Consider the following 15,960-nt stretch of genomic DNA (forward strand, 5'->3'; position numbering starts at 1 on the left):
ATTTTTAAAAGTCTTAACCCTGTTTAAATGTAAAAGTTTGATGAAAGACGTTTTTAAAAATATTTAAAAAAAAAAAAAAAAAAAATGAACCACCTGCTGTAAGGTGGACACGGATACAAAACATTTCTGTCAATGTCCTAACGCACCGAGTCACAACGACTGTCATACCATGGCGTGGCAAATTTATGTAGTTAACGTAAACTAGAGGTGAAGCGGTTCACACATGCGCAGAGATTTAAATCATTTAGAAAGAGACGATTTTACGTGACCCCCTCCTCCCCCAGATTCTGCGGTCATTAAGGTAGAAAAAAAAATTAATCTTTTATTGTAAATTTCGTATATTATGCGTCAGAGTTCGTTTCCTTTAAGACAATACCAGAATCATTCTTATCCAATTTGGATTTCAAAAGTCTTAGCAAGACATACAAACACACACACTAACAGACATCTGTCCTTTATGGACATGTTTATTTTTTAACTGCAATAGCATAAGGATATTTGTCAGCTGCATAAATAATAAAGTTTGACATGTTTGAAGGCAATTTAAATTTTCAATACAATGGCGTATTCAAATGAATTTACGTATATTCATGTTCTAGTTTACCTTCCTTCCTTACCCATAAAATGTACTAGATCTATGTTTATGCTTTTATTTTTAAATAAGTGAAGCGTATCGATTTACTTTTGTTTTAGTATAAACAGAATGGGTCGTTGATTTTGAAAGAAAAGTTAATCGATTCTTTGTTGTAGTCCCCACCCATCCCACTCCAAAAAAAACTTACTCAATTTATGATTGCATGTCAACAGATGTTTTTAACTTTTAAATTCATTAAATTCAGTCAAGATTTGCAGTGTTGAAGTAAATTACAGTATGGGTTGACGATCTGCCTCTGTCAAATTCTGTCGGTTCCATAACAACCCTTTCAGTTATAGATGTTGGAAACCTTCACATGGTCTCTTCTAAGCATCTGAATTGTATACGAATTGGGGAAATCAATAACAGAATCAATCACGTTAAAAATGCAGATTTGTACCAAATACTTACTTAGCTAGAATCTGTTGACCGAACTGTCATTAAGAAATTTTAATCAAAATTGTATAGTTGTTTAGAGATACATTGATAACCCGTCTTTTAAAACAATAGACATTAATTATACAATTATTACCTACGCCAAATAAAATTATGATCGTGAAGATTTTTTTTTTTTTTTTTTAAGATATGGCATTTATTTCACAAAGCTGTTCATTTTTTTTTTTTTTTCCTTTTTTAGTTTTTTTGTAATTCAGTTTTAAAATTAACCATTCATGCTTTTAATCTTTGTTCAGTTCTTTTTGGACATCCTTTCTATTTCTAATCAGTTTTCGGTACTTATGCAGAATATAGACCATGTTATGATTGAAATATTCTAGGCAAGTTAAGTTATGTAAATTTGACGGAATGTATCAAAACACTTAGCCAATGAAATCAAAGCAAGCAAACTTGACAGACAGTATCTTTTTCATTTTTTTTTTTTTTTTGTGGTATCTTTTGTTTATTAAATTGTTAGGTGAAAGTGCATGATACTTAAAAAAAAAAAAAAAATAAAAAAAAAATGTTTTTAAATCCAAGTCCTCAATTTAAGAATGACTTTCTAAATAACATTATCCAACATGACGTATAGACTGCAAAAGTATCTTTTTCATTGAAATTACGATAGCGTTTTAAACATTGGTCATCATTAAAAAAAAAAAAAAAAAAAAAAAATTTTGTTCAGCATCTTCCAGCAGTTCACATAATCTGGCTAGAATGTTGATGATACCGTCCGTATTCTGCATTAGGACCCATTTTTCTTTCTCCCTTGCTTTGTTTGGTTTCAAAAGATCTGTGTTTACAGGGTGGTATATATAGAACTAGCAGGAAGACCAGACATTGCCTGGGATTGAACAAAGGTTTCACTCTCCCATATTTGTCATCAAAATCAGTTAAATCGCTCATTTTTCAATCAAATCGAGTAATTGCCTGTTCCAGTTGGGGGCTCACTGCAGTGCACCGTGAGAAAGCTTCACAAGTCTGCATTGACTGTTCACGATACATCGTAGGTTACATTGCACTGTAGAGAACCTAATGTTGATTTTATAAAATTCTTTATATATAATAGCTTGAATTAAATTTTAAAATGCAAAAATCAGGTAATACGGTTCAATTGTGTTCTAAACAGAAACACTCATTTCGAATACGCCGCTGTAATATCAAAGAACCTACTGTTGACTTTATATACCGGGTCTTTCTGCTTGTGCAGCGATAAAACTTCTCAAATGCAGTTAGGTTGTATAAGGTGTTAACTTTAGTCAAAACCATGTGTTTCTTCTTTCATCGGATTTTTTCAATCATCAATACTTATCGAATACATTCAGAGACAAAACCTATCCAAGGACACTGCCAGGTACATAAAGTACATTGGTATGAAATTAAAAATAAAAAAAAAATAAAAAATCAGCCCAACCGTTTAAGAGTCCATAAGAAACGAACTAACACACAAAGTTTCTTTTATATAATAGAGATACCCTAGTAATTCAGCACGTTGTGACAAATCTAGAGTGTCGTTAAAAAAAAAAAAAAAAAAAAAAAAAAAAAAAATCAAAGAAACTTAAAAAAAAGAAAAGTAAGAAATTTTACATCTAAAATCTAAGAATTTTTTCATCTATTTTCAGAGTTATGGCGTAACAAGAAACTTAGGATTTTGATCTAAAGTGGAAGCTTATAAAAAGACTTTAGTCTTTCAGAAACTCTTAGACAAATCAGGAGATGTTTACTCTATGAATGGGCATCTATCGCTAATGTCTATTACATGGAAAAGGTTGGGTGGAGACATGAGGGTGGTGGGTTGGATAAGCACCGAGCCTCAAATTTCTGAAATTTTAAAAGTCCTGGCTGTGGCCTAATAAATCTGCAACTAAGTAATTTATTTATACGTTCTTTTCTATTCGGAATTTAAAGCCAATGGGTGTGTTTTTCAAGGCTCAGTAATTTTTAATATATATTGTTTGCTTGCAGTATTTACCCTAGGCAGGTTAAAATCGTGGCCTTTGTCATAATATGGCATAATTAAACCAGCTTCCTCCAAAAGAGGAATTGTCAAGGGAATATCAAATTCACAGGCGGTCCCCAGTCACCTACACATATACTATTGAAATAAAAATATAACTAAAGCTTATTTAGATAAACTGAATGGTGCAATACAAGAGCTTTAGTGGAAAGAGACATTCTTATGCTCATCTCCATAAACGTTTAGCTTTATCTATATATCTAGAAAAGTGAACATGTCTGTGTGTCTGTCTGTGTACATTTCCCTACGCAATAACTGCCAATTTTTAGTCTACAAACTCGAAATTTGATATACAGGGTACTGAGATTTAGGAAAATCTATGATTGGTTTTCGGCCAGAAATTTGGCTGTTAAGAGGTCAAAGTTCAACGATTTGACCTTTGAGAACTCTACCAAACTCCAACAATTTTGGGTCTAAACACTTGAAATTTTAGATATAGGTTCCTTGGACATGGATCTAACTTAATAACTTGATTTGAGCCCAAAACAATAAATGAAGGGGTCATAATAGGGGGTCAAAGTTTAAAAAATTGACTTTTTTTTTTTTTTTGCTCAGCATACACCTCCAAACACACGGGCAACGCCGGGCACCCATGCTAGTTATACAACTGTACAATCTATAGTAAGATAATTTTTGTCTGTGTGTATTGATATTCATATTAAAAACACTTTTGTTTATTTAGATATTTATTTGCTTCCCCACAAAAGCAAATGTAACAGTCGTTTTTAATGTAGGGGGGAAAACCAGCTTCCCTAAAAGAGCAAAAAGGGAGAACTCTGGCATAGATCTTTAGATAAAACGATTTGTCATCTAAAAAAATTAAATTGACTTAAAAAAAATAAAGGAGGGGGGAACAAAGCCTTATGCTCGAGTCATTTTTCATTGTCACAGATCCATTTTTAAAATTTGGGGTTAAAAATCAAAACATTAAATTTGCTCAAACACCTTAATTGATAAGCCTTATCAAACCAATTACTGGTTTCAAATAAACCATTTTATAAATTAAAAAAAATTAAAAAATGAACGATAGAAAATGTCACACAAAGGGGCGGTCCAAAAGTCTGGTTATAATATGTCTTATTCTAACATGCATTTATTCAAATAGTATATTGTTGTGGTCAGAAAGTGTTTTTTTACTTAAAAACAGGGGAATAATTCCCAAAAGAACAAAGTGTTTCGTAAAATATTACTTGGGTCATGGCAACACAAGATTTTTTTGTGCAATGAAAATGATGGTGCTCATACAGAACTTTTTTATTTAATCATTTTGTTCAAGCTGTGGATGAGGCATCCTACCGGATGTCAGATCACAACGTATAACTAAGTTAATCTAAGTTAATCATAAGTATCATATTTAGTTTAACATGTTCGTCAGTTTTATATATGCTTACATGTGTTGGACGGCTTTTAATAACTGACTTCCAAACTAACCAGTTTCTGGCCAGGTCTTTTGTGGGGAAAATAGAAACAGACATACAAACGGCCTACCTGTGAAGCGCCGTGTCTGCCTGTCATGCACGTTGGACAGGAAAAAGAGAAACCAAGATGGCGTCTGCGATATTTAACAGAAACGGTTTCGTGATCTCACGAGATTCACATGGGTGAATGTAATATAAAGCAGGTCGCTTGGAGGAGTGGGGCAGTTTTTTGCTGTACAGACAGTAAACAGGTGACGTTACAAGACGGACGGTTACTTAGTGCATTGAAACAAGTGAAGGAGGTTCCAGTTCTACATCTTTATTTATCCCTCTTTCTCTTAAGTCAATCTTTATCATTTGTTCATATGTTTCCCTTAGTTTTCCCCTGCATATTTATCCTGCTACTGTAATTGTTCGATATCAAATAACCCAGGAACTCTTATTCTTTCAATGTAACCATACCACTGAAGACTGCTATTCTCCATACACATCTCTCTCTATATTATCCAAATTCAATCTTCCTCCAAGATCAGATTTAAACCCATCTTTAAGACTCATCATATCATTATTTCTCTCCATGCAACACGTCTTTAACCCCCACTAACCAGGCTTTTTTCTTTTATACAGCATCACACTGCATACACATTCCTGACAGACTTCCTTTCATAGTGAGAATGCTTTTCTCATAAGTAATGGTAGAAGTTACCTCAACTTATTTCATGCACCCCTAATTTAATGAAAGTTGAAAACTTCAAATAAATAAAATACTAGAAAAATAAACGCTTACAAAGTTGGTATTTTTGTGATCGGTATCTAAAAATTAGACATTCTTTGACCCTAAATTGGTATAAATTTCTTAAGTGGTTGTAAAACAAACCCCTCCTAACAAAAAAGAAGTTAAGTCTTTTTCAAGAAATTATTTCCCTTATGCCAACTCATTTATCGAGTAATCTATAAAAGTGTGTGTGCATGTGTGTCCAGAGAGGGAATGGGCTGGGTAGAGAAGAAGAGGGGGTGACAAAGAGATGGAAGTTTTAACAGAAATGTTACTTTTGTCCCGAGTAACGCTGGGTAACGCTTTTGTCCCGAGTAACGCTGGGTAACTATTCTACTTAGCAATAGTAAAGTTGGTTGGTTGTTTTATGGCATATCAACCCTTTTCAGGTTATTTAATATCGAATCCAATGATTTTGAAGAAAAACTTTAATAGAATGTATTTGTTTTTTTTTTTTAAGTCTGTTTCTGTTTAACCCATAGTTGGGACCCTAACAGGTAATACCACTCCAGGTCAGAGTGGACCTGGGAGCAATGGCAATTAAAAAGTGGCTCCACACTCCCCAAAACCCGCAAGCTGGAGCCTCACCATTTATATATATAAAAGCGAAAATGTATGTATGTATGTATGTATGTTCGCTTTTCCTCGATGTCCACGAAAGGCTTCTTTCAAACAAGCGCTTGCTCGCTTCACAACTTTTTAAAACTTTTTATATCATCTATAAATTGTAATATCTACAAATTGTCCACGGAGCTCACCTCTCTATTTAATTTTATTGACTTTCAAACCTTAATTATTCCACATTTCCCGCATCGGCACGTGTTACATTCGCTTTTCGGTATAAAAAAAAAAAGCAAACCTTGACTCTAATCACAGGCCCAGAGCCAGTTTGGTCAATGTCGACTTCGTCATATCAGACTCTAGCTTTCATTTCGCTTCTTGTGAGCGGGTTTTTAAAAACAAACAAACCCATTTATTCAAAACTGTCCCGCACAAAATAACTGCTGAATACCTATCGCCGTCACGTTAATCAAAAACGCGCACCTGTTTTTTTTTAAAACACTGTACTATTATCCAACTGCACGTCGTCAACGCTTCGGGGTTTTTTCACATACCCCGAAAAACACCCGGCAACGCCGGGTACCCCTCGCTAGTCAGATATAGTTTAAGGTCATATCCAGGACCAATAGTCATAAAAGCAAGGCGTTTGCTTTCTTTTCTCTCTCCTACATTTTTCTTCTTTAGTCTTTCCTTTTCTCTCATTTCCTGCATCTTTCCAATCTTTTTCTTTTATAAGTAAATACTTACAATTTCGTGCTAACTTTCCATGTTTAAAATGATTTATTTAATTTTATTTTAACAAGGCCGATAGCCATTAGTTGTGTGCTCTCGTGTAACGAATGAATGCGTGAATGTAGGAGTGACATGAAATTCTTAAAGATAAACTAAAACGACCGAAAAATGGGTTGAAATGACTTAAATAAATAAAAAGTAAATGACTTAGAATGACTTTAATGAACTTAAGGATGAATTGAATGACCTTAAGAATGATTTGAATGCTTAAAAATAACTGGAATCCTTCAAAAACAACTTGAATGATCTGGAGAATAACTTGAATGGCTTTGAGACTGGTTGTAAAGTGGGTGATCATTTTACATTAAATTAATACAGAAAAGTGATCACCCATTTTATATCACAAAAATTATTTGATTTAGGGAATGTGAAACGTTATTTTCATATTCAGGAACCCCGAAAACCAATAAATAGTCATATAATAAACATAAAACGAAATAAAAAGTACATGTGTTATGGACGGACGGACCGACCGACCAAGTGACTTATAGAGTTGCTTGCACACGACTAAAACAACTATTCTGTGGTATGCATTTAAAAAAAAACAAAAAACTATTCTCCGTCGATCGGTCTGTAACACTTTTACTTATTAGTTACAAACAAGTGAAGCATCGGTTAAGAACAGATACTACACTTTGATCATAGCCATGTGGCCAAGAAAAAGTTACATTTTGGACAAGTTTCAGAAAAGTCTAATGGATAGGTAAAAATTTATGGGGCAAAAAGTGTCATTTTTTGCAATTTTGGTACATTTTTGACCCCTGATGAGCCACTTTGAATGCCAAATACCAGTGACAATCGACAAACAGTGCAGTTCACACCTTAACACATGTATATTTACATTCAGCAACATGGGAAACCACTATATAGACATAAGTTTTTGTTGAGAAATATGAGAAACGCGCCAGAAGAAAAGGCGTTTTCAGCACAAAAGGCATTTTTAGTCGCATGCAAGTCACTCCATCGGTCGGTCTGTAACACATTTACATTTTATTTATTTTTTTTTTCAAGCAAGGGATATGGAGTAACATTTTTGTCCCCCGATTTATCAGAGAGAGACCTATGTTTTCAATGGGTCCGTCTGTCCGTTAGTCCGGATGATTGACGGATAACCGTCCATTAGTTTTTTCTGAAAATTTGTCACATATTATATTTTAATATTTAAATGTGCATAGTAAAATTTTTTTTTTTTTTTTTTTTTTTTTTTTGCGAAAAATCCTGTTTTGCCTAGGAAAAGTTACAAACGTAAGTGCAGCATCTGTTAGGAACATATACTACACTTTGATCTTAGCCATGTTGCCAAGGAAAAGTTACAAACATAAGTACAGCATGTAGTAAGAACAGATACTACACTTTATCTTAGCCAAAAGGCCAAGAAAAGGGTATTTATTTGCTCCCCCACCAAGCAAATTAGGCACAAGGCCGATTTTTAATGTGAGGAGTGAAGGGGAAATGGGACCCAACACCCCAGGGAGTAGGGGAGCTGGATAGTGACAATTGGTATGAAGGGTTGCCCCTACATTGACCAAGGTCTTATATGTGAGGCTGCCCTCACATATGGTCTTTGCTTGCAGTATCTGCCCGAACAGATACTCTTGGCCAAAAGGCCAAGAAAAACATAAAAAGCTAAGAAAAGCATCTATTAACAGACCTTTGATCTTAACCAAAAAGGCCAAGCACAAAAGTGTTACGGACAAACCGACAGACTTATAGAGTCGCTTGCACGCGACTAAAAACATTTCATTAAATGAGGTTCCTGTTCCATACTCAATAGATCATGGATTATCTACAATGTATTTTAATAGATGGTGTCAAAGGCTCTTTCTGTTATCTTCAACCAAGTAAAGGAAAAGTATGACATATCTCTCATATATTAACTCTAATAGAAGCATGTAAAAAAAAAAAAAAAAAAAAAAAAAAGTGAAAATGCCAGCAAAATCTTACATTCAATAATTATATTCCATCTTTAAACATTTCAGATTTAATATCTTTCTAAAATGTATTTAAAAAATTAATTTTAATTTCTTTAGTCTTTATTCAAAAAGTTGATTTCTTTTAAACTAGCCTGGGTGGCCAGCGTTGCTCAGGTGTTTAGAGGTGTGTGTGTGTGTGTTGAGCAAAAAAAGTGGTGGTAGGCAGGCAGACTCGAACCCATGACGCAAAAGTGGAAAAGAAAGTGAAAGAAAATCTGACGCCTTACCACTATTCCATGACGCGACCGGAAGTTCAGAACGTTAAAATTAAGCAAAGTCAATCCAACTGATACGATGACTTGCAAAATTGGCTTGCAAAAAATCGACCTCTCCTTGTAGAAAACTGCCCAGTTGAGGGTGAAGGAATTAATGTTTTTGGCCAATTTTTCAATATTTGTCGTCTGAGACGTCAAACTTCAAAATGATACCAATCTCGTGAAAATCTGTCGCCTCTGTCAAAAGTTTCAGACAGACATACAAACATACATACATTTAAACAGACAGGTGAGATTTATATTATAGATAGCTGTAGATTAATCAATACATTTGTTACTTAATTACAGAATAAAGAAAACACCTTCTTTGAAATACAATTCATACAGGAAGTCATATCAACGGTTGACAAAATAAAAATCAATTAACAATGTAACATTCTTTTTAGCCTTACAAACAGAAACTTAGAAAGGCACATCTGTTTATTTACATGGATTACAAACAGAAAAGAGAGCACACGCCATGCACTCGTTTTTATAAAGTCAAAGGGGGGTAACTCCAAGTTACTTAAAATTTAAACACGTCAGCATAAACCAGAAAAGGGGAGGCAACTTTTCACAGCATTAAAAACATGATTGCAGTTAAAAAAATTACCTCACATTGATAATTCCAACACTGCCCCTCAATGTGAATAGAGCTTTAAGTCAGTTTTCCAATACTCAACAGTTCTTTGAGCTTCACTAGTTGTCTGCTCACAAGTCCTTTTATTATTTTTTCCCCCCAGGCATTATCTATCTTTCTAACTCCTTGAAATGTTTGTTTTTATGAACTCACAAATTTAACGGAAACTTAATTTTCAACATGTGCACAGCGATTAGTCCTTTTTGTGCCACGGTAAGAAGCTGTTTTTCTTTCAGATCTGCCACCATTTTGAAACTTTTCACAACTTTTTACTCCAGAAAGACAACTGCACAGAATTTGTTTTTCTGCTAGATCACCGAGTCTCCAAAACTGTTCCATTGCTTCTCAAGCACCGAGATATGTCAGAGATAAATACCAGGAATGTGTTAGACTTTGTTTAATTCAAATTTTCATTTTTAAGAAAAAGAAAATGTGTTGTAGCGGTTTGCATCCACAGTCCACGAAATGCAATCATAATTTGCACACCAATTTTTCAATCTGCTGTAAACTCCTTTTGTTAGACCATCAGCTATCAGAGTGAGTATTTCTGGCAGGAGTAGATTATCAGTTTTCACAACGAGAAGGTCACAGGTACATTCAACTTTATGAGAATCGTTGGCCTTTTTTGTCTTTTCTTCAACTTTGGTTTGCTTTAGTTCTTCATTCCTTTTGTATCAAAGCGGCGTTGTTGCTTTTTGATGCCACAGTCAAAGCGACCACTGCCAATTCGACCAGCTCGTAGACAATCTAGTTCTTGACGTTTGCCTTATGAACCTTCCTAAAAATTTCGTAGAAGTTTTTTTCGCATCCCATTCCCTCATCCATTCACCTGAGGGAGATTTCTGCCAATTTGTTCTTTGTCTACATGTTCTCTTTCAGCTTTCCATTCCATACCCTGGCGCCATTCTCAACCAATCATAGATACTGACTTTTCCATTTTGGATTGAGGTGATGACTCAGTAAAAACTCGTTTTTCTTGCGCAATTTTTATTTTGGTTTCCACATTCTGAAAATCACTTTCACAAATATCATTCTGCACAATTCAGAGGTGTTGAGGGTTTTGGCTTCCACCAGATTTTGAAAATGAGGAAACATGTTTTCCATCCAAACACGATCCACAAAAGTTGATATCCTCTTTTGTGTTACCGCGTGAACAAGTAATTGCTGCATGGGCTGTTTATTTTATTGCAGTTTAAATAGTACACGTTCTCGACTTTCAAACCTGTAGCTACTATTTTCTGTCTGTCCAAAATTTTACAACCCGTCTTCCCAGATTTAGTAGCTATCAACACACTTTATAAGTAGCAATACACATGAAAAAATTGAAATAGCTTAAAATATTTCAATATTGGTATACATAGAAAGAGCTTGCTGAGCTAAGAAAGAATCTTTTTAAATTTTAAAAATCTGATTAAAATTAAGGAAGTTATGACTATTTTTGTGCCTCACACGTTTGGATATTTTCCCCTCTTTAAGACCATATGCGTTTCGTCACATTTTTTACACTACTTTTTCAGTAAAAATGTCATATCTTTGTTAAAACACAAGACTAAGCAATGAAATTCACCATATAAGTGTATTTTGTACAAGGAATCAGAATATGCAACTGGAAATCTCCAAAATTTCATGGTTTCCAAATAATCTGCAGTAAATGTGCATAAATATGCAGCAATTCCTTAAAAATGCCATGTATCCATAAACAGAAAAGAAGTTGGAGAACTCAAAGTTGAATTGTAATGTGCTTTATGTACAAAAAACTTAAATCTAAACATAGGACCATTTAAAAATGAATATATTGCAATATTTCTTTGGTATTATTGTAGATTAAGACCTTCTGTTTAACCCCACCCAACCCCTTCTGACCCCCCCCCCTCCAAAATATGATTCTACCTTTTTAGGCAATTATGTATGAAATGCCATGAAAAACTTTAATGAAAGATAAACAAATTATTTTAGAATTTAATGTAAAATAATTCCCTCATTACAAGTCATTCTAGCATTTTAGGGCAGTTAACTGTTTTTTTTATGGGAGATAAATCCTGTATGCTTTGTTTTATTTTTTTTTAAGACGATTATGTGTGGTTTTAAGAGGGTTTCTATGCAATGAGAATATGGGGTTGCCATTCGGACTTTGAATTAATTGTAGGGCTATGGAAAATTATGTGTGAATATACTGAAGACTTGACAGAAAAAAAAACAACAAAAACAATATTGGGGGGGGGGGGAGCGGTTAGTTTCACAAAAATTTAATTTCAAATAAATATCTTACAGAAAGTTACATATATATGTGTGTGTATTCGACAGGTAAATAAGTCAGCAAATGTTATATTTAGTTTTAATTTGATAAGAAACTGCGTTACGAAATTTCGAAGAAAATTCCATAAATTTGTTGATTTCTATTTTCAAGGTTGAAGGTGTTTATTCCATAGGCCGTTTATACTATGCTGGAGCAGGTTGTAAAAATACCTTTCGTTTAATAAGTAGAAAAAAAATAACGGGGTTTGTATTACTGTACACAGATTCAAAAAGTTATAAAAAAGCAAATACATAACAAATGTTATCAAAGGCAAGATAAGTTACTTTTCTACCTAACTGGATATGTTTTTAGTGTTTTTATTTAATGTAACATGTTTATTCAGCTCAAAAAACATACAGTGCTTACCGATGTATTGGAAAGTTAAAAATGGCGGCCGACTATCTCTTTCACACGGTAAGTTTGGGAAAATGAGTTAAAAATAAAAAACTAGTCAAAATACTGTTAAAAACCCGTCAAATATATATCCGCCTATGTCGCAGTAACATATATTGAGCGAGTTTCTAACAGTATTTTGTCTAGTTTTTTTATTTATAACTCATTTTCCCAAACTTATTGCCTCAAAGAGAGAGTCGGCCGCCATTTTAAATTTTCAAATACATCGGTAAACACTGTTTTTCAAGCTGAATAAACATGTTACATTAAATATAAACACTAAAAACATATCCAGTTAGGTAGAAAAGTAACTTATCTTGCCTTTGATAACGTTTATTTGTTATATATTTGTTTGACAACTTTTTCGAATCTAATACAAACAAGATTTTCATACATCTTTTGATTTGGAAAAAAAAGCATTTGTGGCTGTTCAAAACTAATGCAATGAATAAAAGTGCATGCAAGCTATATATCTACAAAAGTTTATTTTGTTTTTTTAACCATGTTTTTAAATTTGACCAGAAATGTGGGAAATTATAATGGATTCATGATGCCGAATTAGTTGGGATTGTTATTATACATTCTGAAAACCGAATAGTTTAAACTAATGTTATTCTGATAACAAAATAGCTCTAATTAAACATATCAGAACATTTATATTCATATTTTCATGTTTTTCTTAATTCGTTCATGAATAAAAATTAAAGAATGCATGTTGTTTATACTGTGCTATGACTAATACTACAGCTGCTGCTACTAATACTAAATTAATTTGACCAAACTCGAGAAATAGAAACATTTTTTTTCGGGTAGGTCCTTTTAAATTATCAATTACCGTGGTCCTACTCAACATAGAATAATACTTTTAATTGATAAAGATAGTAAAAAGAATGATTTACTTACTAGTGGGTGTCCGATAAAATTTTTTTTCAAAATGTTCGATACTCGTCATATTAAAGTCTTATTTTTAACACGACAAAAAAAGAAATGGTCAAAAATATTTCGGACACTTGACAGTATTAAGATTAACACCTCTTCTGATTGTTTCCTAAATTTCATGACGAAATTCTTCAAACAATCATGGTATGGGCCTTTAGAAAACAGGGAGGGTCATTACAAAACCTTACAGAAAACGCCATTTTATGACGTTCACATTTTTATCACTTTATTTGCTTAAAACTCTTAAAATATATAATGTACATTCATATATATTAATTTATTTGAAAGTATATTCATTTCCAAACAAAACTAGTATTTTGAAGTCTTGAAGTGCTTTGGTTTGAAAAATATGGCTATTTTAGTAGAACTACCTTGAAATCTGATTATCCAAAGCGTTTTTTTCGTCTGTGTGTATTACTATGATAAGTTGTAACATAATTTAGAAACATATCGAGTTTCATACGACTTGCATCTTTGATATACTTACATTTAATTCTATTGTTCCTACTCCTAATGCTTTAACTGAGAATCCGTCACCAAGAGCTATTTTTTCTGCCACATCCAATTTTCAAAAATCAACAAGTTTCTTCATATGTGACACATAGCACCGGAGTCCACAATCAAGCATGTAATTTTATTCTTAGACTAGCGGGGGTACCCGGCGTTGCCCGAGTGTTTGTTTCCAGGACGGGGGGGGGGGGGTAAAAAATGTTATGGTAGGTAAGTAGGAAGGATCAAACCCGGAGTCATGAGTAAAAGTAGGAAAATAAAGTGTGAAAAAAAAAAAAAAAAAAAAAAAAAAAAAAAAAACAACATCTGCAACGTTAACAGTTCGGCCACCAAGAAAAGTCCATTCCAGTTGTTTAGGAAAAAAAAAAAAAAAAAAAAAAAAACGACTACGGTAGGTCGGCGCGAACGTGAAAATATAATGTGAATTGTCTAGCACGCTAACCACTACGCCACAGAGCACTGCAGCTTAGTTTCGTGATTTTAAATAACTTCACATGAAAGAACTACGAAGCCAAACCGGTGTTCTCTTCTCAACTGTTCCTTGTGAACGATCCCCAAACGGTGTTAAGTGGTGGCAGGGGGAGGAGGAATTTATTAGAGGGAAAATATTTTACCACTTCCATTGATCTTAACCGATTTTGGCCGTGACTTCTCAGCAGAAAAAGTATAGAAATCTAAGATTATCGAGGAATTTGAGAAATAATAAGCCAATAACACACCTCAGATATTGTTCTGCCGTTTGTGCATATTATATTTGCATGAAATATCTTGATTTTTAATCCTATTAATGTCAAAATCAGACGGGGGAAAAAATGAGTTCATTTTATTTATATAGAGACAATGCATTATGTGAGAAAAGTCCGACATTTGAATTACCCTGAATTTTCTTAATGAAGTACGCTTCCTTTTTCGAAGAACTCCACTTGAAATTCTCAATATCTTCACCAAGCAGTTGACGATCACGTTTAATGTGTCCAATTTTTTTTCACAATGATAACACTTGGGCTCCTATTCTGCTGATGTGGTGTTTCAATACTGCATTATTATCTTCCCTTTCTTTGATTTTGCATTCTTCACAAAATAGTCGTTCAGTTACTAAGATCCACTTAGGAACCTCTTGATTAGCTTTGAATGCTGTCACCAACACATTGTAGGAATTTGGAAATGCAGCTAGAAGATGCACAACTCTGTCCTCTTCATTCAAAATGCAATGTCCAACTAACTTTGAATGGCTATAACTTGCATACTAATTAAAATTCATGTTCTTACCTTTCATACTTCAAAAGGGTTTTTTTGGTCTGTTGAAAAAGTTTCGGGTATCTATTTGGGGGGGGGGGGATAAAATGTATATATATATATATATATATATATATATATATACATACACACACACATTCGAAGGGTGGTTCAACGTTGCCCAGGATTGAATAGCGATTCACAAATGTTTCACATTGCCATATTTTGGGTGTCATGTCATCAAAATCGGTGAAATCACCCATTTTTCAATCAAATCGATTGATTGCCTGCTCATGTTGAGGACCTATCATGGCATACTGAGAGAAAGCTCACATGCCTCTTGTAGTCTACATTGCACTGTAGAGAACCTGTTTATTTTATAAAATTATTTTTATATATAATGTCTTCAATTAAAGTTTTAAAATGCAAAAAGTCAATTACCATGGTTCAATTGTGCGATGATCATGCTAAACAGAAACATTCATTTCAAATGCACCCTGCAATATCAAAGAACCTACTGTTAATTTTATATGTCTGGCTTTCTGACTTGTATGCTAATAACACATCTCAAATACACTTATGATGTTAGGTTATGTAAGGTGTTAACTTTAGACAAAATTGCCTGTTCATTCTTTCATTGGTTAATTTTGATATCGATACAAAACCTATTCCAATACAAAACCTATCTAAGAACACTGCCAGGCACATGAAGTATTAGGTTGGTGTCAAAAAAACAATTTTCGCACCAACCTAATATCTTTATGTAATATTTCATAAAAATCAGCCCAGTTATTTTAGAATCCATAGGGAACTTACACACACACACACACATCTTTTTATTTAACTCGTATACACGCTTAATCGGAATTTTTTTAATGCAGAAATAAATATCATGCACACATGAACTATAGACTAGAGTGGCTATCTCAAACAGTCTTGACTCTTTAGTGGTTCATAAGATTAAAAAAAATATATATTAAGCATGAATTAAACAATTCTAAATTTTGCATAAATCGAACATGGTTTTACCTATTTTTTTTATGACAAGTCAGACTTTACTCATCAAAATATTATATACTAGCAGGTC

The 15,960-nt window shown here is 33.5% G+C and overlaps 1 protein-coding gene and 1 pseudogene across 4 annotated transcripts in view; both read right to left on the bottom strand.

Moving 5' to 3' along the window:
* Positions 1-15,960, bottom strand: part of LOC145249455 (uncharacterized) — a 146,593-nt gene that overhangs the window by 111,863 nt on the left and 18,770 nt on the right. The gene's annotated exons all lie outside the window — the stretch shown is intronic.
* On the bottom strand, positions 7,865-8,016 carry LOC145249814 (U2 spliceosomal RNA; annotated as a pseudogene).

Source organism: Euprymna scolopes, chromosome 28 (genome assembly GCF_053919585.1).
Source record: "Euprymna scolopes isolate OS-2025 chromosome 28, ASM5391958v1, whole genome shotgun sequence".
Taxonomy (NCBI): domain Eukaryota; kingdom Metazoa; phylum Mollusca; class Cephalopoda; order Sepiida; family Sepiolidae; genus Euprymna; species Euprymna scolopes.